The sequence below is a fragment of the Ranitomeya variabilis genome, chromosome 3 (assembly GCF_051348905.1).
Source record: "Ranitomeya variabilis isolate aRanVar5 chromosome 3, aRanVar5.hap1, whole genome shotgun sequence".
Lineage (NCBI taxonomy): Eukaryota > Metazoa > Chordata > Amphibia > Anura > Dendrobatidae > Ranitomeya > Ranitomeya variabilis.
In genome coordinates this window covers 705,015,757-705,042,087 of record NC_135234.1, presented here as the reverse complement: position 1 = coordinate 705,042,087, position 26,331 = coordinate 705,015,757, and the positions used below count along the sequence as shown (strand labels likewise).

At 43.2% G+C, this 26,331-nt stretch overlaps 1 protein-coding gene across 1 annotated transcript in view; it reads right to left on the bottom strand.

Moving 5' to 3' along the window:
* The window catches only part of LOC143818542 (putative tRNA methyltransferase 9B), a 41,332-nt gene extending 25,351 nt beyond the window's left edge, over nt 1–15,981 (bottom strand). The window contains exon 1 of the mRNA XM_077299821.1: nt 15,711–15,981. The gene's annotated coding sequence lies outside the window, so the exon portion shown is untranslated. The remainder of the gene's footprint in view (nt 1–15,710) is intronic.
* Nucleotides 15,982–26,331: the final 10,350 nt, after the last annotated feature.

The window sequence follows — 26,331 nt, the reverse complement described above, 5'->3', positions numbered from 1 at the left end:
CGTATATCTTATATTTATTTGGTTCCCTTGTCAGTGACTACTACAGAGCTTAGTGTATAAATACTGAGTACTTGGACCATTTTACCATATAGCTACACTTTGGTACGGCTATCTGCTCTTAAAGGAACTCTGTCAGCACAGAATGACTGTCATGGCGGGACCAATCATTTAAAACGCACCTTCCCACTTGCATGTTATCCATCTATCTCCTCCGTTTTCTGGCAATTTGAAGCCTGAGCTGTCAATCAAAGAAGGGGGATAACGATAGAGGGAAAACAAGCAGATGGAAAGGGAGACTTAAATGTATGGCCCCATTGTGAAACACCAAGCGGCGGTACTTCCTTACAGTCATCCTGTGCTGACAGAGTCCATAAGTTTGGTATAAATAAGTTTAGGCTTATTTAATCTCCAAGAAAGATTACTACTTCACAAGTAAAAGGAGGGGTTCCCTGCCAGGTTGCTTATTTGCGCACATAAAAATGATGGAAGAGGGCATGGGAAGTAACGTGTCTGGGATGCATTGTTGCCAAAAGTCCCAGACGTGGTCTGGGAGATCTGTTGCAGGTGCCAAAATTAGTGTTTTACACTCAGGTTGAAATGTCTGTATCCTCTGGAGGAAGCAACACACAGTGTAAGCGAAACGCACATTGGGGTTCCTTTTTTTAAATGCTGGTGACGATTGTCCTACTACAATGGGTAGTTATATTACACTAGATTGTGGCCCGATTCTAATGCATCGGGTATTCTAGAATATGCATGTCCCCGTACTATGTGATTCGCGGCAGACTGTGCCCGTCGCTGATTGGTCGAGGCAACCTTTATGACATCATCGTCGCCATGGCAACCATTATGACATCATCGTCGCCATGCTGTGCCCATCTCTGATTGGTCGAGGCCGCCCGACAAACCGTTGACCACTCCATATAAGGTATGGTCTACAAACCGCCGACCACTCCATATAAGGTATGGTCTACAAACCGCCGACCACTCCATATAAGGTATGGTCTACAAACCGCCGACCACTCCATATAAGGTATGGTCTACAAACCGCCGACCACTCCATATAAGGTATCCTGTTTGTAGACCATACCTTATATGGAGTGATTTCCAGGACAGACAGACAGACAGAATATTCTAGAATATGCATGTCCCCGTAGTATATGGACAATGATGATTCCAGAATTTGCGGCAGACTGTGCCCGTCGCTGATTGGTCGAGGCAACCTTTATGACATCATCGTCGCCATGGCAACCATTATGACATCTACGTCGATACTGTGCCCTTCGCTGATTGGTCGAGGCCTGGCGGCCTCGACCAATCAGAGACGTGGGATTTCCATTATGACATCATCGTCGCCATGCTGTGCCTGTCTCTGATTGGTCGAGGCCTGGCGGCCTCGACCAATCAGAGATGCGGGATTTCCAGGACAGACAGACAGACAGACAGACAGACAGAAAGACAGACAGACAGACAGACAGACAGACGGAAAAACCCTTAGACAATTATATATATAGATTATACTGGTTTTGGAGTGGCAACCTAAATCGACATCCATATATGGGAATAATGAATTTTTGTGGATCTTGATAAATATGTGCCTGATGAATCTATTGCGATTTGTCTGTAGACTGTGCCCAATACTACTGATTGAAAAAGCAGATTGAGATACTGGAGATGAAAGAACTGAATTAGATAATGATGCATTGCTGTATCAGCACCAGAGAGCTTCAAGCAAGGAGATAAACATGGGGAACTGGAAAGGGGGCTCATTCTAGACAGGTCTTAACTGAAGTTTCTACAAAGTCAGCATTATTGAGTCCCCTAAAGTTCTGGAGTAACCACCAGAACCAGAACTGAACAAGCTCAATTGGCTCTACAATTATTGTCAGGGAAATAAAAAAGTAGGAGGATACTGAATCAGGGGTATTTTATCAAATGAAGAGTCCCTACAAACCACCTGTCTCAGGTGTCCCCTCCATAGAAGGAGTTGGTGCCATAGCTATAAAGAAACAATGGTATCTTGGTTGGCCAGTGGACTAAGAGCCATAATGAAAGAAACTCGTCCACCTTTAGCAAAGCCAAATTGTTTTTCGCAGCAACAAAAGTTGTATGCACTGCCACAATCTGAACTGGGCAGAAATTATTGTGGTACTTAAGCACAGATAAGACGCTATCAAAGCAACTTGTGCTTCCATAACACCTCAGCAGTACCATAGGCTGATCACCTCCATGCCACGCCGCATTGATGCAGTAATTTATGCAAATGTAGTCCCGACCATGTATTGGGTGTATTTACTGAACATACATTTCAGTAGGCCAACATTTCGGATTTTAAAATCATTTTTCAAGCTGGTATTATAAAGTATTCTAATTTACTGAGATAATAACTTTTGTGTTTTAATTGGCTGTAAGCCATAATTACCAATATTAAAAGAAATAAACACTTGAAATAGATCGCTCTGTTTGTAATGACGCTATATAATATATGAGTTTCACTTTTTGTATTGAAGAACTGAAATAAATTAACTTTTTGATTATATAATTGTGTGAGAAGCACGTGTGTGTGTGTAGATAGTGTATGTATGTGATATGTATATATTATACATTCACAGATAACTACTGTACACTCAGGTTCCTATATACACTGCTCAAAAAAGAAAGGGAACACTAAAATCACACATCCTAGATATCACTGAATGAAATATTCCAGTTTTAAATGTTTATTCATTACTAGTGTTGAGCGATACCTTCCGATATTCGAAAGTATCGGTATCGGATTGGATCGGCCGATACCGGCAAAATATCGGATCTCGCCGATACCGATACCCGATACCAATACAAGTCAATGGGACACAAATATCGGAAGGTATCCTGGATGGTTCCCAGGGTCTGAAGGAGAGGAGACTCTCCTTCAGGCCCTGGGATCCATATTCATGTAAAAAATAAAGAATAAAAAAAAAATATGGATATACTCACCCCTCCGGCGGACCCTGGACCTTAGCGATGTAACCGGCAGCCTCCGTTCCTAAGAATGCAGAGTGAAGGACCTTCGATGAAATCACGGCTTGTGATTGGTCGCGTGACCGCTCATGTGACCGCTCACGCGACCAATCACAAGCCGCGACGTCATAGCAGGTCCTACACTCACTGCATTCTTAGGAACGGAGGCTCCCGGTTACACCGCTAAGGTCCAGGGGCCGTCCAAGGGGTGAGTATATCCATATTTTTTATTTTTATTCTTTATTTTTTACATGAATATGGATCCCAGGGCCTGAAGGAGAGTTTCCTCTCCTCCAGACCCTGGGAACCATACACTGGGAACTTCCGATTCCGATTTCCGATATCACAAAAATACCGGAACTCGGTATCGGAATTCCGATACAGCAAATATCAGCCGATACCCGATACTTGCGGTATCGGAATGCTCAACACTATTCATTACATAGTGGAATGTGTTGAGAACAATAAATCCTAAATGTTATCAACGTAAATCACAACTAATAACCCACGGAGGTCTGGAGTTGGAATGATGCTCAAAATCAAAGTGGAAAATTAAGTTACAGGCTGATACAACTTCAGTGGAAATGCCTCAAGACAAATGATGCTCAGTAGTGTGTGTGGCCTCCACACTGCCTGTATGACCTCCCTACAATGCCTGGGCATGCTCCTGATGAAGCGGCGGATGATCTCCTCCCAGACCTGAACTAAAGCATCCGCCAACTCCTGGACAGTCTGTGGTGCAACGTGACATTGGTGGATGGTGCGAGACATGATGACCCAGATGTGTTCAATCAGATTCATGTCTGGGGAACAGGCGGGCCAGTCCATAGCTTCAATGGCTTCATCTTGCAGGAACTGCTGACACTCCAGCCACATGAGGTCTGGCATTGTCCTGCATTAGGAGGAACCCAGGGCAAACCGCACCAGCATATGGTCTCACAAGGGGTCTGAGGATCTCATCTCGGTACCTAACGGCAGTCAGGCTACCTCTGGCGAGCACATGGATGGCTGTGCGGCCTTTCAAAGAAATGTCACCCCACACCATTACAGACCCACTGCCAAACCATTCATGCTGAAGGATGTTGCAAGCAGCAGATCACTTTCCACGGGGTCTCCGGACTCTGTCACGCCTGCCACATGCGCTCAGTGTGAACCTGCTTTCATCTGTGAACGGCACAGGGCGCCAGTGGCTAATTTGCCAATCTTGGTGTTCTGTGGCAAAGGCCAAGCGTCCCACATGGTGTTGGGCTGTGAGCACAACCCCATCTGTGGACGTCGGGCACTCAGACCATCCTCATGGAGTCGGTTTCTAACTTTTTGTGCAGACACATCCACATTTGTGGCCTGATGGAGGTTATTTACAGGGCTCTGGCAGTGCTCCTCCTGTTCCTCTTTGCACAAAGGCTGAGGTAGTTTTTACCGACCCCGGTGTTGATCGCCATTATTAACAGTATAACGGCGACCGAAAAAAGAAAAAGTCAAATGATCAGAGGAGAGATAAATAGGGTCCCTCAATCACCCACGGTTACTCTGGAGAACCTGCATCCCCCCATGATGTCCCCCGGGCCGTCAGCATCTTCTTCCAGTTGAAAATGGCGGGCACATGCGCAGTGCGCACGCCGAGATCTGCCGACTGGCACCCGGCAACAATGGGAAATTTTTCCTATTTCCAATTGGTTCATTTTGATCACTGTGATAAAGTCTATCACAGTGATCAAAATAAAAAAATAGTAAATAAAACCCCTTTTTATCACCCCCTTAGTTAGGGACAAATAATAAAATAATAAAATGTATTTATTTCCATTTTTCCATTAGGGTTAGAGCTGGGCTAAAGTGAGTGGGGATAAAGTTAGGGTTGGGCTAAAGTGAGTTAGGGATAGGGTCAGGGTTAAGATTAGGGTTAGGGGTGTGTTAGTGTTAGGTTTGTGGTTAGGGTAAGGTTAGGGTTGTGATTAGGGTTAGGGGTGTGTTGGGGTTAGGGGTGTGGTTAGGGTTGGGATTAGGGTTAGGGGAGTATTGGGGTTAGAGTTGGAGTTAGAATTGGGGGGTTTCCACTGTTTAGGTACATCAGGTGGTCTCCATACGCGACATGGCGCCACCATTGATTCCATCCAATTTTGTGTTCAAAAAGTCAAACCGTGCTACCTCCCTTCTGAGCCCTGCCATGCACCAAACAGTGGCTTTTCCCCACATATGGGGTATCGGCGTACTCAGGAGAAATTGCACAACACATTTTGTGGTCCATTTTCTCCTGATACCTGTGTGAAAATAAAAATGGTTCCAAAATAAATTTTTCGTGAAAAAAGTAAAATGTTCATTTTTCCCCTTCCACATTGCTTTAGTTTTCATGAAGTAACTGAAGGGTTAATAAACTTCTTGAATGCGGTTTTGCACACCTTGAGGGGTACAGTTTTTAGAATGGTGTCACTTTGGGGTATTTTCTGTTATATTGACCCCATTAAGTCACTTCAAATGTGAGGTGGTTCCTGAAAAAAAATATTTTTGTAAATTTTGTTGGAAAAATGAGAAATCGCTGGTTAACTTTTAACCCTTATAACTTCCTAACAAAACAAAAAATGTTGCTGATGTAAAGTAGACAAGGGAAATGTTATTTATTAAGTATTTTGTGTGACACCACTCTGATTTAAGGGCATAAAAATTTAAAGTGTGAAAATTGCAAAATTTTCACCATATTTCCATTATATTTCTAAATAAATGCAAGTCATACCAAAGGAATTTTACCACTAACATGAAGTACAATGCATCTCGAAAAAACACTCTCAGAATCACCGGGAACCGTTGAAGCATTCTTGAGTTATAACCCCATAAAGTGACAGAGGTCAGAATTGGAAAAATTAACCTGGTCATTAACGTGCAAATCACCTCAGGGGGTAAAGGGGTTAAACGATTGTATGTATTTCATTTATTTGGAGGCTTGGTGACTGAAATACCAAAATTCTGAGGTTTTGATATTTGCTTTAAAACATTTATTGTATGGCTTAAATAATTTTATGTTTTAAAAGTCTGGACTATCACAGACACGGTGTTAGAACTGGCGGAACGCACCAAGTAAAAGGTGAGATAATATAGGTGCGTTTGCAGTCCGGGGTCCACCGTGCAGGTGAGAACCTGCTGCTAGTAAATGGCAGCGCTATATGGCAGTGGACGCAAACCCTGTTACGTCACAGGGCCGCGGTACCGCACAAAAAGCGTAAGCAAGGAGTCACCGAACTCAGTCCCAAGACACGGGATTAGAGTCCGTACAGACTACTTGCGCTTGACACCGCTACTGGGTGTAAGAGGTAACAAGTAATAATAGCTTGAAGCACAAGAGTGCGAGCTGTGCCGTATTGGCAGACACCACTAAACACCCAGACGTGGGTTAGGAAGCGCTCTACTGGCGCGTGGCGCCGCACTGGCGGTCACAGCAATGGACGCGCTTTTGTGTGTAACACGTTGTGAGTCTAGTCGGGCGCTAGATAGCAGCCATACACCTTACGCAAGCAGTCATACAATAAGGATGGGATATTTAAAGGACGACTTGCACTCATCAACAAACACACGTATACAATTGTACACTAGCGCATGGCCGTGCGGTCATGCGAACCTTATATAGCTGCAGCATGTAGAGGACCTTCCTAAAAGGACCAATAGGAAGCTGCCACAGAAGTTCAGCACCTTCAGGACCTTCCTGGAGGACCAATGGGATCCGCTGCAGTATCTGAGCATGTGACCCTCGATCTCCAATGGGAGATCTCACCCTGGGCATGCTCAGAAGGGTAAAAGCAGGACTTCGTCCCAAAAGCGGCAGCTCGTCGCTGCCCAGAACTGGCTTTAATGGCAGAAGCTGGGAAAGCCGCAGCAACCCTCAGCACAGAGTGAGACCGAGCAAGATGCTGGGACCGACGTCTCCGCTGAGCAGGCTCCACTGCGGCAGAAGAAGAATGGGAGACCGCAGCAGACATGGTTCGAGATTCCCCCTGTGCAGAAGCGGGAACTCGACCCCTAACACACGGTGATACCAATTTTGTTTATGTTTAATTTACTCTTAAATTTATTTATTTATTTATTTTTTTAACACTGGTGGGTTTATGGGATTGCACATCGGCAAACTGATGATTTATTTTCTGCCATCAGCAATTGACAGTGGCATTTAAATGGTTAAATAGCAGTAATTGGAGCAAACTTTAGTGGCTTGCTTCTTTTACAGACAGTTGTCCGGCCATGTAACTCAGCTGTTCCTGAGTCCACTCCTTACATTGGGACCGGACATAGCACATATTATTGCATCCTATATTAGAAAGGGGTTAAACACCGGGAAGATCTGTACTGCAGTACTACTTCATACTGGATGAAAGTATATTTAAAGCAACACAAGTTGCATTATTGAGTGTCATAGAGCAACAGGAAAAGGGGAGAGTAGGAGAGAAAAAGCAGAAACAGAGGTAAATCTAGTCACAGCTTCAGTGTTCTGACACTGGCAGGCTGTGTACAGCATGTAGTAGCAGAGTTAGATTTACCATTTACAAGCAGACATGTCCTCTTACAGATTAACCTGTTAGAAGCAAATGTAAAGTCCTGCTCATCGTTATTGGCACCCATGAAGTTTAAGTACATAATGTGGAATATCTCCTGAAGAAAATGAATCAAGTGAAACTTTTTCTTTGTATACAGTACTCGTGTTAAATGCAAAAGAGCAAATGATAATAATGTAAAACAAAAAACAATGGCTGGGGAAAAATAGAAAAACTTAAAGCTTGCTGCGACACTGGTATTGGAACCTTTTACATTAAATTAGTATGGAAACACATTTTGACCCACCTGGTAAATCACAAATGACAGTCACCTGTAATTAATTGTCGGTGCCCATGTGACATAAATTAGCCAATGAATGATGACTTCAGTGTTTTTAAAAGTCATATGGTATGCCATGTTCCTTTGTCACAAAGGTGAAGACAAAAGAACTGTCTGAGGACATTAGAACTGTTATTATTAGCAAACACAAGACTTCCAAAGGGTATAAGGTCATCTCCAAATACCTTAGTATTACAGTTTCAACAGTGCGCAATGTTATTAAGAAGTTTGCCAAGCATGGAACCATCAAGAACCTCCCTGGACATGTGGGAAAGAGGAAAATTGTCAAGAGATGTCTTCGAAGGTTGGTGCGAATGGTGTAAAAAACACCACGTCTAACATCCAAAGACCTGAAGGCTAACCTGGAACAGTCTGGGGTCATAGTTTCCACAAGTACAATACGATGTGCACTAAACCAAGCAGAGCATTATGGGCGAAGACCAAGAAAGAAACCATTGCTGAAGAAAAGACATAAAAAGGAACGACTGATCTTTGCCAAAAAGTACCTTGACAAGCCACAATCCTTTTGGGAAAATGTTCTGTTGACAGATGAAACCAAAATAAAGCTTTTTGGCAATGATTTTTTTACAGACGGCGCAATGAAGCTTATAAGGAAAAGTACACCCTACCAACAGTTAAGCATGGTGGAGGATCCATAATGCTGTGGGGTTGCTTTGCGGCATCTGGTACTGGATTGTGGATTGTATCACAGGAATCATGAATTCAGAGAATTATGAAGAGATTTTAGAGTGAAATGAACTACTCAGTGTAAGAAAACTTGGTTTGAATTGAAGATCATGGGTCCCAAAGCAAGTCGATGACCCAAAGCACACATCCAAAAGTACTCAGGAATGATTGAAAAAGAAAAAAATGGACTGTTTTAACATGTCCGGCAATGAGTCCTGACCTCAATCCCGTACAAAATCTTTGGTGTGAGCTGAAATCTGCCATTGGGAAAAATAACCCTGCAAACTTTCAAGAGCTTGAACAAACTGCAAAGGAAGAGTGGGAGAAAATACCAGCTGAGAAGTGCAAGAAGCTTATTGTTGGCTACAAGAAACATTTGCAGACTGTCTTCAATGCCAAAGAGTATGGAACCAAGTATTAATTATGGGTGCCTTTATTGCTGCACATGCTGTTTATTCTGTTTCTTCATTTATTTCTGAAGATATTGTACAGTCTATGAAAAAAGGTAGGGGTGCCAATAATGGTGAGCAGCACATTAGCCTTCTCATTTAGCTGAGCTACATAATACACAGCACAGTAGCATAGCTACTAGAGGGTGTGGTGGCCCAGAGCCCCGTGCTCTGTGGGTGCCCACCCGGAGCTACGCTATGTGACTGTATTGGCGTGCACAGCGCGCCGATACAGTTACATTCTGCAGCAGAGCAGGGAGAATCGAAGCTCTGCCGCCCGGCCGCTATGCAGCCCCTGAGGAAGCGGTGGAGGGCCCTATGCCAGCAGTGAGCCCCCTGCCTATCATCGCAGAGTCAACTTGATGAGAGAGGGAGCGTTACGCTCCTTCTCCCGTCATCACCCTGTCAGCGTCTGATGTCACCGATGCCGACACTGACAGAGGGTAGCAATGATGTCAGTACCCGGCGCCCGCTGTCACGAGATGAACAAGGAGGAAGAAAGGTGACTATTGTTTTTTTTTTTTTTTTATTGGGTGCATTATACTATACAGTCTGCCTAATGGGGGTGCATTATACTATACAGTCTGCCTAATGGGGGTGCATTATACTATACAGGCTGCCTTTTGTGGTGCATTATACTATACAGGCTGCATATGGGGGTGCATTATACTATTCAGGCTGCCTAATGGGGGAGCATTATACTATACTGGCTGCCTAATGGGGGTTCATTATACTATACTGGCTACCTATGGGGGTGCATTATACTATACAGGCTGCCTAATAGGTGTGCATTATACTATACAGGCTGCCTAATGGGGGTGCATTATACTGTACTGGCTGCCTAATGGGGTGCATTATACTGTGCTGGCTGCCTAATGGGGGTGCATTATACTATACAGTCTGCCTAATGGGGGTGCATTATACTATACAGTCTGCCTAATGGGGGTGCATTATACTATACAGGCTGCCTTTTGTGGTGCATTATACTATACAGGCTGCATATGGGGGTGCATTATACTATTCAGGCTGCCTAATGGGGGAGCATTATACTATACTGGCTGCCTAATGGGGGTTCATTATACTATACTGGCTACCTATGGGGGTGCATTATACTATACAGGCTGCCTAATAGGTGTGCATTATACTATACAGGCTGCCTAATGGGGGTGCATTATACTGTACTGGCTGCCTAATGGGGTGCATTATACTGTGCTGGCTGCCTAATGGGGGTGCATTATACTGCACTGGCTGCCTAATGGGGGTGTATTATACTATACAGACTGCCTAATGGGGGTGTATTATACTATACAGACTGCCTAATGGGGGTGCATTATACTGCACTGGCTGCCTAATGGGGGTGCATTATACTATACAGGCTGCCTAATGGGGGTGCTATATAGGCCTATGGGGAATGTATTATACTATATTGAGGACTATTTGGCACATTATACTATATGGAGGCTATTTAGGGGGCCATCATACAGTGTGGGGATTACAGTGAAGGGGCCATCACACAGTGTTGGGGCCATCAAGCAGTTTGGGGGCTACTAAGGGGTCAGTATGCTGTGTGAGTGGTACTATACAGTGAGGGGGCATTATACTGTGTATAAGAGAGCATCATATTGTGTTTAGGGGAGCTGTACGGGGGGAGACTCAGGATATTATTAAATGTAAAGTGGGCACTTATTGTTATAGGAGAATTCAGGTTACTGTGACTATCAAAGGGGCACACAGGGTAATATTACTTTCTAGGGAGCAAAGTGTGGGCAATGTTTTCTAGGGCACTTGCTCCCAGCATTACTATATTCTAGAGAGTTGCTTTAGAATTTAGAGGGCACAGAGAACCACACAGCAGGTGCAGCAATAGGGACACATACGGCAGCAGCATTGGGGTACTAGAAGGATGAAGAGTTTATGAAGGTTGGGAATAGATGGTGATAGGGCTGAAAATATGAAAAGTGAAATGTGTCTTTGTTGTTTTCTCTGCAGACGAGTCCTGGGTGGAAGAAGTTGTCATGTCGGTCTTTGCTAGATGGAAAAGACATGAAAAGTGGACAACAAGTCATTATCTGTAACTGGGCTGTGATCTCTTATATGTTCTGTAGGGCTGGTATCTACCACTGAGCATATGGCGGTAATATCCATGTTGGTCTTCATATAGAGATTATCTTCAGTAACAGCGCGGTCATCTGCTGAGGTCCTCCTCCACTATTAGGGGGTGTCACCGAGTTGTAATCAAGGTTACCTGGTTAGGGGCCCACTTAGAAGCTTTGCCCCGTCCTGAACCAAAACCCTAGCTACGCCTCGGACACAGCAACATCTTATTAAATGGCTGACAATTAGAAATATTGTATTGTAATGTACTGTATGAAGTAAAGTTCAGGCCTTTGGCTGTAGCTGAACAAAAATGTATCACGATTTATGTTTTGCTAATTGAGAAAAATAGGTGAATCCACACTATAAAACATGTGTTATGTGGCCCAAACCTTTTAAATAGAAGCTACTTTATTAAATAGATAGTGAGTCACATGTAGTAATGTAGGTGGTGTACATTATTTTACTTAATCGTCTGAGTATTTTTTTTTTTCTTAAGACTGCTAACAATAGTTAACAACACCATATATAACATTGATGACTACTAAAGATAGAAAGCATGCAAGTCATGACATGGAAAACAGACTATAAAAATCATGCCTCTTTTATAGCGCTATTAATGGTCTATGAACTCTATACACTGCTGTATGGTGATAGCTCTGTAATCCCGTATGCAATATTATATTACATTATAAGAGGTTTTTTACTTGCAAATTTAAACAGTGCAAATGACAAAAACACATCATGTTTCTCTGTATAAATTCAGGGTACAATTCAGGTCCATTTTAATTTTGACTTACTGTTTGTTAATTTTTTTTTGCATTTTAAGGCAGATTTTACCACTGCCAAAAAAATATTTCTATCAGTTCCATAAACAATGAGTCAAGCGGCATTGCACCTGCTCCACCATGCTGCTCCATTCATTTGCAGAGGCAGTGGGGAAGAACGGGATCAGGACTCTAGGATTAGTGGTCAGTGAGGGTCACAGTGGTGGGACCCCAAAGAGATCTGAAATTTATCACCTACCTTAGAGACAGGTGATTTATACTTTAGTAAGGAAACTCCATAAAAGTCTACTGCAAAATATTAATACATTTCTCCTTTCGCATGTAGATTTTCCATGAGGTTAATTTTTGAAGTCTGTTTTGCCGCAACTTTTCTTCAATCTTTACACCACCTCCAAGCTGAAGAGAGAATTGTACCTTTTTTTAAAAAGTTGAAATTCCTGAATCTACTGGATACTAATTTCTTAGCTTTCAACGCCCATTTCAGCATCAAGTGATGACAGCAGTATAAAAATAGCAAAAATTACATGCAATAAAATTTCAGACCTTTTGATGACAAAAAAACTGGCACAGAAGTCTTGATAAGCTCCCACCCCACTGTATTTTGGTTTATGGTCAAAATTTAACATGTTTTTTCCTCTAACTCTTTAGAAAATGTAAAAACAAAAAATCTGTACAAAAACAACAATATAAGTTATTAACTGCACTTGGTGGTTAAATACGTATGTTTCATCTGCTTTCACAAATGAATCGCCTGTACCAGATATCATTCAGCAAGGCAGTAATCATACTTCTCCCAATATCACTAACGTAACACAAGAGGTACAGCTGCACCTGAGCAAATTAAATATTGATAAAGCCCTGAGGCCAAACGGTGTTCATTCATATTGAGAGAGTTGAGCTCAATAATTGACAGACCGATGTAGCTCATCGTCTTAACCTCGCTTAAAGCACGGTCCGTGCCACAAGATTAGATGGTGGCTCATATGCTATCGATATTTAAGAAGGGTAAGACGGTGGATCCATGCAACTGCCATCCAGTAACTGACATCAGAGATGACCTGCAAAAGTATATAATAGAGAGCAATATAATAACTAACAAGCTGCATGATATAAATCACCTGCTGTGGCTCCATCGGTAGCTTTTGCTTCCGTCTACTATGGCTGGATGGCTCCCTCTGTGCTAGCCAACTCCAAGTTACTGTGATCACCTGACAAACACCTCTGATGTCAACTTCCAAGGCCGACTCAGGGAGCTATGTGCTGCCTGAGTATTCAGTAATGGTACTGTAAGGAGGAAGATCGGGCTGCAGGTACCTGCGTTATGCCAGGTCCAGAACTGTCGAGGCTGCATCCAGTGTTGCCGGGAGAAAGAATGGGGAACCAGACAGTTCCATTGACCTGGAGAGAGGAGGCGTTGCTAAGCCAAGCAGTGTACAGGAAGCACGGGAGAGAGGTCTGAGTTTCCTGCCAACAGCGAGAGCAGAGGCAAGTGTGTGGCGCACTTCGCAGTGAGAGAGACAGCGTGGAGTTGAGCCGCGGCAGAGCTTTTGCATACGTGTCGTTATGCCAGTGAGTGTGCAGAGCGCCGCGTGCCTGGCTAAGCGGAGTACAGTGCTCGCATGGAGGAGTAGGTGTCACGCGCAGGACCCTGAGGTGCGTTCTCCATTGCTGACAGATGCGCGGCAGCACACTTGTTGTACAGAGACTCCTGCAGCGCTCCCCATTTTGGCTGCACAGATCTATGGAATAGGGGCTCAGTGGGCAGAACCGGTGACCGCCCGTTGCCGCCAGAAGCTGGACCGTGCTTTGTTGATATTCTTCTGAGGACACCACGCCGGCCGTTGCCCGTACTCCAACTCCCATCAGACTGTGTGTGCATAACGACCAGAGAAGACTACGATAAGTGCCATTTAAATATCAGACTGTTGAGTTAACCCTTTAACCCCCCTTGTTTATTGTTCATCGCTCATTGTTTAATAACTCCCTGCGAGGAGACCATTGCCATCTCTCTTGTAAAAAAAAAATTAAATAATATTGTTATACAGCCTTGTTCTGCAATCCCTGCGTCACTGCATTCCTGCACCTGCTTACATTACCACATAGTTTCGGCTTCCACTTGGCTTCTCCCAGCCCAGATGTCTGTTTATCATCTATTCTGCAAGTTTCTACTATCAAGCTCAGTTGTGTTAACAAGGGTACTGTTCATACAGTATGAGAAACAGATTGTTAAGTTTGTTAACATGATCGTTCTGTGCGCATAGAATAGCATTGTTCTCTGTGACACCGGACAACTTGCTGAGAAGGATGATATTTGAGCAAGTTTAGATGTTTTGCTCGTGCATCAGGCGATTGACAGCCTTTTTAGATAGGTCTATTTAAACTGCCTCCTAAAGCTAGGGTCACGCGTCCATAGTTTCCAAGAGAATGGGGTCAAGTATACTAATGACACTGATCAAACACTGATCCAAGTTTGCTCAGAGTGTCAGTATAGTGTATAAGATGAGAGAATCAGAGCACACTTTTAGGAAAAGATGGAGAATAAAATGTCATCCGGGTACATCCCGGTGATTTCCACACACCCATTGACTTGATGGGGTGAGTGGCATGCTGCGATATGTTTAAATATTTTTATGAAAAGATAACCATATTTGAAATCATGCAGTTAATGGCGACACAAACATAATCTACGAGCACGCCCAAGATACTCGGAGATCACCAGAGCATGCTCGGAAATCTTGAGTAATGAGCACATTCGCTCATCACTAGAAGGGACGCAAATCAAATTATATACATGTGATCAAGGTAAGGCAAAGTATATACCCATTCAATGCTGGAAAAACCTTCATCCCATATTACCATTAGGCATTACATTAAAGAAAGTTGCTAACCCAAGAGTCTATGGTGAATTATTCAAGCCTATGGTGAAAAAGTATCGTCTCAGTTTCCTATTTGAGGGAGGGAATAAGTGAATTGTGGCCGCAGACTAGTGCTATACAAGTGTATGAATGTTAGCTCTATTCCCTTACTAAATTCCTTATTGTGAGACAGGGTAAAGACGCATGATTCAAATGGTTAACCCCCTCACGACATGCGATTTAATCAACTGACGTGTGCCCCTAACAGTCGCAATGGTATCACGATTCACCCGCGGCTGTTAACATGTTAAATGCTGATGTCAATCTCTGACAGCAGCATTTAGCATGCACGCACCGTGAGTGCGTCACAAACCATACCCATCGACGCCCCTGTCACATGATCGTGGGATGCCGATGGGTTGGTATGACAACCTGGCGTCTGGTTGTCATAGCCCATCTGCTCACTAGCTGGCATTCATAGCCGATGAGCATTTCTGCTACACAGAGCAAGACACAAGCGATCAGAGGATCGCAGCTTCAAGTCTCCTAAGAGACTATTGTAGCATGAAAAAGTTAAAAAAAAAAAGTTTTTTAAAAAATATAAAAGTTGAAATCATCCCCTTTTGCCCATTTCAAAATAAAAGAATAAGAAAATATCAAAAATGCACATATTTGGTATTGCCGAGTTCAGAAACGCCCGATCTTCTAAACTTTGCAATGTTAAACACTGGCGGCATACAGATGCCATTATTGTGCTGTTTTTCATGGACCCATAGACTTGTATCTGCCCGTTGCGATCCATGGTGCCAGAAAAACACAGACATGTGCATAGCACCATAGATTAAAATGGGTATGTGCTGCAAACATGGACATGTGAAACGAGGCCTAACTTAGCTTCACAACTACAGCAATTGTCTTGTTTAATGCAAAAACAGCCTAAAAACAACAAACATCTCTCAGGAAATCACGTAAAAACTTGTTACCTGAACGAAGAGATAATAATCAGCTCCTGCAATGCTCGGTCCTCTGCAGACATTAACACATCTTCCCTGTTTCAGGCTCCTGGATATAGACAAAACACCAAAACAGGGCAGAACAAAGGGGAACAAATCTCTAACTGAATGAAAGTTTCTCTTCACCTGCCTGTGGGGGAGGAGACACTGAATCCGCAGGTGTGTAGTGAATGTGAGAGGTAACAGAGCTCTGGAAGCCTCAGGTCTTTGTAATTATTCAGCAACCCAGTCACCACTCCTCCAAGATGTACGACAAAGGAGCTGCCCAGCTTGTGCTTGTGGTTTGTCCTCCTAACGTATTTCCTTGGTGAACAAGCTATAACATGTAGACGGCGCTTTTTGTTCCCTTTGTAGAGAATATTATCAGATGTAATTTAAGATAAGAGTTTTCTGTGCAAAGGTTAGTGTAGCATTGGACATGATACAAGCATATGACTCATGCTGGTCATAGGGATGGTGCAGAAATAAGTTACAGGTGGAAACAGATGAAAAGGGGTTGTCCACTACTAAGACAACCCCTTCTCATTGCTCATGTTTGGCACCGTTAAAATGAAAACGCTTATACTCACCTCTGGTTCCGGCGGCATTCCAGCTGTGTCGTGACTCGTGTCCCCAAGGCTCACATGAGGTTGTTATGTCACGTGAGCCCTGCGCCCAATCCGCGCTGGTGTCATTGTGTCCGCCGACAAATCGAACACCAAGAGCTAGTAAGAGAACAGCGCAGTGGTGATTTCTTGCTGATGTTCAATACGTCTGAGCACGGGGACATTGACACCAGCGCTGATGGGGTGCAGACCTTGTGTGATGTAACAACCTCACATGAACCCCAGAAACTCGGGTGCCAACACCGCTGAAACCACACCAACATGGGAGGTTAGTATAAGTGTTTTTATTTTAGCGGGACCAAACATGAGAAATGAGAAGGGGTTGCTCAAGTTATCATCTGAGTGCAGTCCAATTTACACGGACACAGACAATGGAGAAGATGGAGAAATTACGTTCTCCATCTTTTCACTTACAATATGTGTAAGGAGGTTGAAGAATATTCCTTTTGCTCATCCTGGGTAAATAGTTATTTTACTGATCTGTAAATGTAATGTGACATGTAACATATGTATAGCCATTTGTAATGTTTTATATGTGATTGCTGCAGTTGTTTATAGGGAAAGTTCCCTAGTTTTACCACAAGATGGGGTACAGTATAGTTTTAGCTATACAGTAGTCCTGTGAATAGTTAATTGTAGGAGGAGTCATTGTAGTTAGGGGAAGATAGCTTCCTAGATAAAGTCAGTAGGGTGTGGGTACCCATAGAGTTCGGGTGGGCTGTTAGCCCGAGCAACATAGATACCCTGCAACGTTCAACTTAAGGAAAGTGCCCAGCCATCCAGAACTAGGGGACTAGCATAGCCACAGCAGTGCTAGTGTCATCAGCTTCAGGAACGAAATTCTACAGTGAAAGGATACTGCAGGAAAGAAGGGCAGGTTGCTCAACATGTGGCAGATGATAGCATGGGATGAGGCCCTCAGAACCAGGGCGAAGTGGCTGAGGGAACCCCCAAATGCAGAATATCTGTTTTTTTTTTGTTTTTTTGCAGTTTGCCATTGGAGGTTGCGTCTGCATCCTTTCTGACTCTGCACTCCTCCCATCAGCCCAAGGGTGCTTTTAATTAGTGCTGGTTCCTACCTGACCATTTAAAATTGTAGGTTTATAGCCTAAGGGAAGCATGTTTGCCCATTTAACTATAGGCTTATAGCCTAAGAGAGGCATGTTTAGGATGACAGGACCCATCAGAGAAGTGTCACCTTGCCGTATTTTATGGGCACACATGATTTGGCCAATTTATGCGCGAAGAACCTTCATTTTTGTTAGTACATTTTTTTCAGCATAGTCTAGATCTTGTGTTTGCATATGTCTTGGTCCTTACAAAGTGCTGCTGTGCCTATTTTTTTTGCATGTTATGCATTCAATGCAGCTTGCACCTGATCACACTATATGGAAGTGCTGGTAAGGTTTTTTGTTTTTTTTTTGTCTTGGCACATTTGTCCATTCATCCTTCCTTCAATTATATGAACTTCGCCAGTGTCGTATGCTGAAAAACAGCACACACCATGATGATCCCACATCCACACTGTACTGTTAGTATGGTGTTTTTGGGGTGATATGCAGTGACTTTAGGCCTCCATACATGGTGTATGTTATGGCATCCAAAGACTTGTGTGTTGAGTGTGAATACAGGCCATGGAGTTTGAGTGCATTACTTGCAATTTTCTTTGAAATACTTGTACCTGCTAATTCCAGGCCTTTCTGTAGCTATCCACAGGTGGTACTTGGCTCTTGGACAACTCTTCTGATAAGTCTTTTCACTTCTTTGCTGAAATATTGCAGGAAACACGGGGGCGTAGCTGGTTTATGGCGAAATTATGTTTCTTATGCTTCCAAATTGTGGTCCCAACAGTGCTCACTGGAAACTTCAGTAGTTTAGAACTTCTTCTAAACTAATGTGTAGCCAATGCCATCAGTATGTTTTGCAACAATAAGGTTTCAAAGGTCTTGAGACAGATCACTGGTTTTACCCATCATAAGATGTTTCTTGTGTGGCATCTTAGTAATGACACACCTTTTTATAGGCTATTTGTTGAACCGGCTGATATTGTTTTTCTCTAAGTGGCAGGATTGCTTTCTAACTACTAATAGATTTTAGCTGGTGTCAGGACTTTCCATAGATTTTTGCAACTCTCTTTCTTCATGTGTTCAATACTTTTTCCCCTGTGTCATTTCTCATTATTACACATAACTTAATTTATGGACATCCATGGTTTTATTTCTTTGTCTGTGTGGATTGGATGGGTTGTTACCAACATCTGGTGAGAATGTCATGTCAATAGAATTTTTAGAGATATATTTATGCAGCATCGGCATGCCTGCACGGTCATCTCCCTTGGCAGGGATGCCGACTCACTGCCCTTGCCCTGCATGTCCACCTCCTCCTGCTGCTTTACGGGGTCTGCGCACACCTGGAAGATCCCCGAGCACTACACTTAGGGTGTGTACCCCCTGTCTCTTAAAGAGACAGTGCGCACCATTCAAAAGTCTCCTCACCTCCTCCCATTGTGGGGTGCCTGAGGAACATGTTAAGTCAGTTAGTCTGCATGCTGGCTAGTTCTCAGGTCCCCTGTCTGTTAGTACCTGCCAGTACCTACTAGTTCCTGTTAGTACCTGCCAGTACCTACCAATTCCCTCCTTGTTCCTGCCCATTCCTGCCTGCACCTGCTGTGCCAGTCTGTATACCAGCCGTACCTGCCTGCACCTGCAGTACCAGTCTGTATACCATTTACAGTACATTTTACTTAGAAAAGATGATATGTTCAATACTTATTTCACCCACTATGTATATATATAGCATATTCCAGGTTTTTATTCTTGTAAATATTCTCACTTATCAAGTAAACCTATTTTTTGATGCTTGAGCCTTTATCGATAACTACATTTTCCTAAGAATCCCCTTTTACTGGTTTGCTGTGTTATTTTACATAACATGTATCATAACATGATCGCCCCCTTTTTGAAGAAGCATATGGCGAAACGGCGTCGTCGGGGTAGTGACACTTAGTACATCTACATCATTGAAGCACTCAGCACCTTATGTAAGTACTTTCATATCGGAACTACACTCTTTGTCCTGTTTAATTCAGAGTAGATATTCCTGTACATTACAGTCTATAGGTTTTACTGAGCTTTCTGATATAGGCACATGCACTTTATATAGAAAAACTATTGGCTCTACCTATATGCACCTATTCTGTAAGGAACCATTATGAATGATAGTTTTTAAGAACATTTGGTATGCCAAGGAGCTGATACCCACTGGGATAAACGAGATTGTAAACATGAGAATATCGACTTGCATTTGTCACTTTTTGCATTACCTGCTTGAAGTTTTACTATTGTTTTAAAATCATTGAAATAAATATTTATTATTTTAAAAATTTTTGTGGAATGGATCCTCTTTTCCTAATTAATTTATTTAGGGATGTGTTCATATCTGATGTGTAGGAGGAATATTTTTCTCTAATTATATGCACTTTAATAGACTGTGTTTATAAATAAATGTTTAGTAAAATGTTTAAATTCCTTTGTAATGGTAGTAAATAACTGGAAAATGCTAATTATAAGGTATTTTTTATAACCACCTACTAGATATGTACGCATATAGTAACACAGGTCATACGTGATGCAATCTTTTTAATTATCGTAATGATGAGTGATCAAAGTAACTGAATTTTACTGCACAGATCATGTACACAGACATCCATCATCACTTCTGAGTAAGATCGTTTATGGGAAGGTGTGAGTACATTGTGTAATACAAGAAATTTTCAGGCTTTATTACAGACTCGAAAACTCGTCTTGTTGGAAAAGTGTTTTTGTCCACCCCCCACATTCTTATTTTCATGTTCCCTGCTAATTAAAGAATCCAAGGATGTTTTCTGTTAAGGTGTCTTTGCAACATTTATTGACGGTACACTGCACAATTATTAGGCAGTGAGCATTTTGATCATATTATCATTTTTATGCAGATTTTCCAGCTCCAAGCTGTATACGCTTGAATGCTTAACCACTTAGTGACCGAGCCAATTTTGACCTTAATGACCAGGCCACATTTTTTAAATCTGACCACTGTCACTTTATGTGGTAATACCTCTGGGACGCTTCAACAGATCCCACTGATTCTGAGACTGTTTTTTCGTGACATATTGTACTTCATAATAGTTGTAACATTTGTTCGATATTACTTGCATTTATTGTGAAAATATTGGAAATTTGCTGAAAATTTAGAAATTTTCAAACTTTTAATTCTTATGAACTTAAATCGGAAAATTATGTTACGTTATTCAAAATAGCTAATAAATAACATTTCCCACACGTCTCCTTTACATCTGCATCATTTTTTAAACATTTTTTTTGTCAAGAAGTTTGAAAGGATTAGAGTGGATCATCAATTTCTCATTTATCCAACAAAATTTACAGAACCATTTTTTTAAGGACCACATCACATTTTAAGTGACTTTGGGGGGCCTCTATGACAGAAAATACCCCAAAAATGACACCATTATAAAAAATGCAACCCGCAAAGTCCTCAAAACCATATTCAAGGAGTTTATTAACTGTTCCGGGGTTTCACAGGAACTAAAGCAATGTGGAAGGAAAAAAATTAACATTTATTTTTTTTTCACAAAAATTTAACTTTAGCTCCAAATTTGTTATTTTCACAAGGGTAAGAAGAGAAAATGGACCCAAAAATTTGGTGTTCAATTTTCCCAAAAAAAGTATGCCAATACCCCATATGTGGGAGAAATCCACTGACTGTTTGGGCGCACTGCAGTTCTCGGAAGGGAAGTAGCACCATTTGACTTTTTGAACATAAAAATGGCTGGAATCGAGAGCGGACGTCATGTCGCATTTGGAGAGCTCCTGATGTGCCTAAACAGTCGGAAACCCCTCACCTTTCTAGTTTCCGTTTTAGAAACTAGACCCCTTAAGGAACTCATATAGATGTGTGATGAGCCCCTAGAATCCCCAGGTGCTTCACAGAACTTTATAACGTAGAGCTGTGAAAATACAAAATCACATTTTACCCACAAAAATGTACTTATAGCCCCAATTTTTTGTTTTCACAAGAGTAACAGGAAAAAATTGACCCAAAATTTTGTTGTGCAATTTCTCCTGAGTAAGCTGATACCCCATATGTGGAGGAAAAACACTGTTTGGGTGCACGGCTGATCTCGGAAAGGAAGGAATGTTTTGGATGCCTTTGATGTAGTGGTCTGCGGGAGTCATGTCGCGTTTGGAGAGCCTCTGATGTGCCTAAACAGTGAAAAAAAAACATAAGTAACTCCATTTTGGAAAATACACTCCTCAAGAATTTTATTCAGGGGTATAATGAGCATTTTGAACATACAAGTTACCACACAGAATTTGATACACATTATGTAGTCATATTGAAAATGTTCATTTTTTTCACGAAAATGTTGTTTTCGCCCCAAATTTGTAATTTTCATAATGTATAATAGGAGAAAATGGATCCCATAATTTGTTGCACAATTTGTCCCGAATGTGATTTTACCCCATATGTGGTCAAAAACTTCTGCTTACGCACATGGCAGGGCTAGGAAAGGAAAAAGTGCTATTTGCCTGAGATTGTGAATTCCATGTCGCCTGTGAAGAGTCCCTGTCATGTGAAAACAGCAGAAACCCCCCATAACTGACCCCATTTTTGAAACTAGACCCTGTTAGGTGTTGAGTTCCTGCCGTTGCACAGGGGAACCTCGAACCACCTCCGCTGCGGTCTCCCATTCTTCTCCAGCTGCAGTGGAGTCTGCTCAGCGGAGACGTCAGTCCCAGCATCTGGCTCAGGCAGATACTCTGCGCTTGGTTGCTGCTGCTCTTCCAGGCTCAGCTATTGTAGCCAGTAACGGTGAGCAGATGTCTCTGGGACTAAGTCCTGCTTTTCCCCTTCTGAGCATGCCTGTCATGTTCTCAATGGCAAGAGAACATAGCATCAGCATATATAGGAACTAGCTCTTGGAAGATGGGAACTGAGCTGACCATGAACTAAACCTAACGCACAACTAGCAGTGGCCGGGTAGCATGCCTACGTTGATTCTAGATGCCCAGCACCAGCCGGAGGACTAAATAATGCTAGCAAAGGAAAATATTAGTCCTAGCTCACCTCTAGAGAAATACCCCGAAAGGAGACAGAGGCCCCCCACATGTATTGGCGGTGAATTAAGATGAAATAACAAACGTAGTATGAAAATAGGTTTAGCAAATTTGAGGTCCACTTACTACATAGCAGAAGACAGAAAGGACACTTTCATGGTCAGCTGAAAACCCTATCAAAACACCATCCAGAAATTACTTTAAAACTCTGGCATTAACTCATAACACCAGAGTGGCAATTCCTGTTCACAAGAGCTTTCCAGACACAGTAACGAAACTTCAGCTGTGAACTGGAACAAAAATGCAAAAACAAACATGGACAGAGTCCAACTTATCTAGTAGTTGTCTAGGAGCAGGAACAAGCACAGAGAGGCTTCTGATAACATTGTTGACCGGCAAGCAACTAACAGAGCAGCAAGGTTATATAGCGACTCCCACATCTTGATGGGAACAGGTGAACAGAGAAGATGACAACACCAGTTCAATTCCACCAGTAGCCACCGGGGGAGCCCAGAATCCAAATTCACAACAGTACCCCCCCCTCAAGGAGGGGGCACCGAACCCTCACCAGAACCACCAGGGCGATCAGGATGGGCCCTATGAAAGGCACGAACCAGATCAGAGGCATGAACATCAGATGCATTCACCCAAGAATTATCCTCCTGGCCGTATCCCTTCCACTTGACCAGATACTGGAGTCTCCATCTGGAAACACGAGAGTCTAAGATTTTCTCCACAACGTACTCCAACTCACCCTCAACCAACACCGGAGCAGGAGGCTCAACGGAAGGCACAACCGGTACCTCATACCTGCGCAATAATGACCGATGAAAAACGTTATGAATAGAAAAGGATGCAGGGAGGTCCAAACGGAAGGAAACAGGGTTAAGAATCTCCAATATCTTATACGGGCCGATGAACCGAGGCTTAAACTTAGGAGAAGAGACCCTCATAGGGACAAAACGAGAAGACAACCACACCAAATCCCCAACACAAAGCCGAGGACCAACACGACGGTGGCGGTTGGCAAAAAGCTGAGTCTTCTCCTGGGACAACCTCAAATTGTCCACCACCTGCCCCCAGATCCGATGCAATCTCTCCACCACAGCATCCACTCCAGGACAATCCGAAGTTTCCACCTGACCAGAGGAAAATCGAGGATGAAACCCCGAATTACAGAAAAACGGGGACACCAAAGTGGCAGAGCTGGCCCGATTATTGAGAGCGAACTCCGCCAATGGCAAAAAAGCAACCCAATCATCCTGGTCAGCAGACACAAAACACCTCAGATATGTCTCCAGGGTCTGATTAGTCCGCTCGGTCTGGCCATTCGTCTGAGGATGGAAAGCGGACGAAAAAGATAAATCTATGCCCATCCTAGCACAGAATGCCCGCCAAAATCTAGACACGAATTGGGTCCCTCTGTCAGAAATGATATTCTCAGGAATACCATGCAAACGAACAACATTTTGAAAAAACAGAGGAACCAACTCGGAAGAAGAAGGCAACTTGGGCAGAGGAACCAAATGGACCATCTTAGAGAAACGGTCACACACCACCCAGATGACAGACATCTTCTGAGAAACAGGCAGATCTGAAATAAAATCCATCGAGATGTGCGTCCAAGGCCTCTTAGGAATAGGCAAGGGCAACAATAATCCACTAGCCCGAGAGCAACAAGGCTTGGCCCGAGCACAAACGTCACAAGACTGCACAAAGCCTCGCACATCTCGTGACAGGGAAGGCCACCAGAAGGACCTTGCCACCAAATCCCTGGTACCAAAAATGCCAGGATGACCTGCCAACGCAGAAGAATGAACCTCAGAGATGACTCTACTGGTCCAATCATCAGGAACAAACAGTTTATCAGGTGGGCAACGATCCGGTCTATCCGCCTGAAACTCCTGCAAAGCCCGCCGCAGGTCTGGAGAAACGGCTGACAATACCACTCCATCCTTAAGGATACCTGTGGGCTCAGAGTTACCAGGCGAGTCGGGCTCAAAACTCCTAGAAAGGGCATCCGCCTTAACATTCTTAGAACCCGGTAGGTATGACACCACAAAATTAAACCGAGAGAAAAATAATGACCAGCGCGCCTGTCTAGGATTCAGGCGCCTGGCGGTCTCAAGATAAATCAAGTTTTTGTGGTCAGTCAATACCACCACCTGATGTCTGGCCCCCTCAAGCCAATGGCGCCACTCCTCAAAAGCCCACTTCATGGCCAAAAGCTCCCGATTCCCAACATCATAATTCCGCTCAGCGGGCGAAAATTTACGGGAAAAGAAGGCACAAGGCCTCATCACGGAGCAGTCAGAACTTTTCTGCGACAACACTGCCCCAGCTCCGATCTCAGAAGCGTCGACCTCAACCTGAAAAGGTAGAGCAACATCAGGCTGACGCAACACAGGGGCAGAGGAAAAACGGCGCTTAAGCTCCCGAAAGGCCTCCACAGCGTCAGGGGACCAATCAGCAACATCAGCACCCTTCTTAGTCAAATCGGTCAATGGCTTAGCAATATCCGAAAAACCAGCAATAAATCGACGATAAAAGTTAGCAAAGCCCAAAAATTTCTGAAGACTCTTAAGAGAAGAGGGCTGCGTCCAATCACAAATAGCTTGAACCTTGACAGGATCCATTTCAATGGAAGAGGGAGAAAAAATATATCCCAAAAAGGAAATCCTCTGTACCCCAAAAATACACTTAGAACCCTTCACACACAAAGAATTAGACCGCAAAACCTGGAAAACCCTCCTGACTTGCTGGACATGAGAGTCCCAGTCATCCGAAAAAATCAGAATATCATCCAGATACACAATCATAAATTTATCCAAATAATCGCGAAAAATATCATGCATAAAGGACTGGAAAACTGACGGTGCATTTGAAAGACCAAAAGGCATCACTAAATACTCAAAGTGGCCCTCGGGCGTATTAAATGCGGTTTTCCACTCATCCCCCTGCCTGATTCGCACCAAATTATACGCCCCACGAAGGTCAATCTTAGAGAACCACTTGGCCCCCTTTATGCGAGCAAACAAATCAGTCAGCAACGGCAATGGGTATTGATATTTTACAGTGATTTTATTCAAAAGCCGATAATCGATACATGGTCTCAAAGAGCCGTCTTTTTTTGACACAAAGAAAAAACCGGCTCCTAAGGGAGATGACGATGGACGAATATGTCCCTTTTCCAAGGACTCCTTTATATATTCTCGCATAGCAGCATGTTCAGGCACAGACAGATTAAATAAACGACCCTTTGGGTATTTACTACCCGGGATTAAATCTATGGCACAATCGCACTCTCGGTGCGGAGGTAATGAACCAAGCTTGGATTCTTCAAAGACGTCACGATAGTCAGACAGGAACTCAGGAATTTCAGAGGGAATAGATGATGAAATGGAAACCACAGGTACATCCCCATGAGCCCCCTTACATCCCCAGCTCAACACAGACATAGCTTTCCAGTCGAGGACTGGGTTGTGAGATTGCAGCCAAGGCAATCCTAGCACCAAATCATCATGTAGATTATGCAGCACCAGAAAGCGAATAATCTCCTGGTGATCCGGATTAATACGCATAGTTACTTGTGTCCAGTATTGTGGTTTATTATTAGCCAATGGGGTGGAGTCAATCCCCTTCAGAGGAATAAGAGTCTCCAAAGGCTCTAAATCATACCCACAGCGTTTGGCAAAGGACCAATCCATAAGACTCAAAGCGGCGCCAGAGTCGACATAGGCGTCCGTGGTAATAGATGACAAAGAGCAAATCAGGGTCACAGATAGAATAAACTTAGACGGTAAGGTGCAAATGGAAACAGATTTATCAAGCTTTTTAGTGCGCTTAGAGCATGCTGATATAACATGAGTA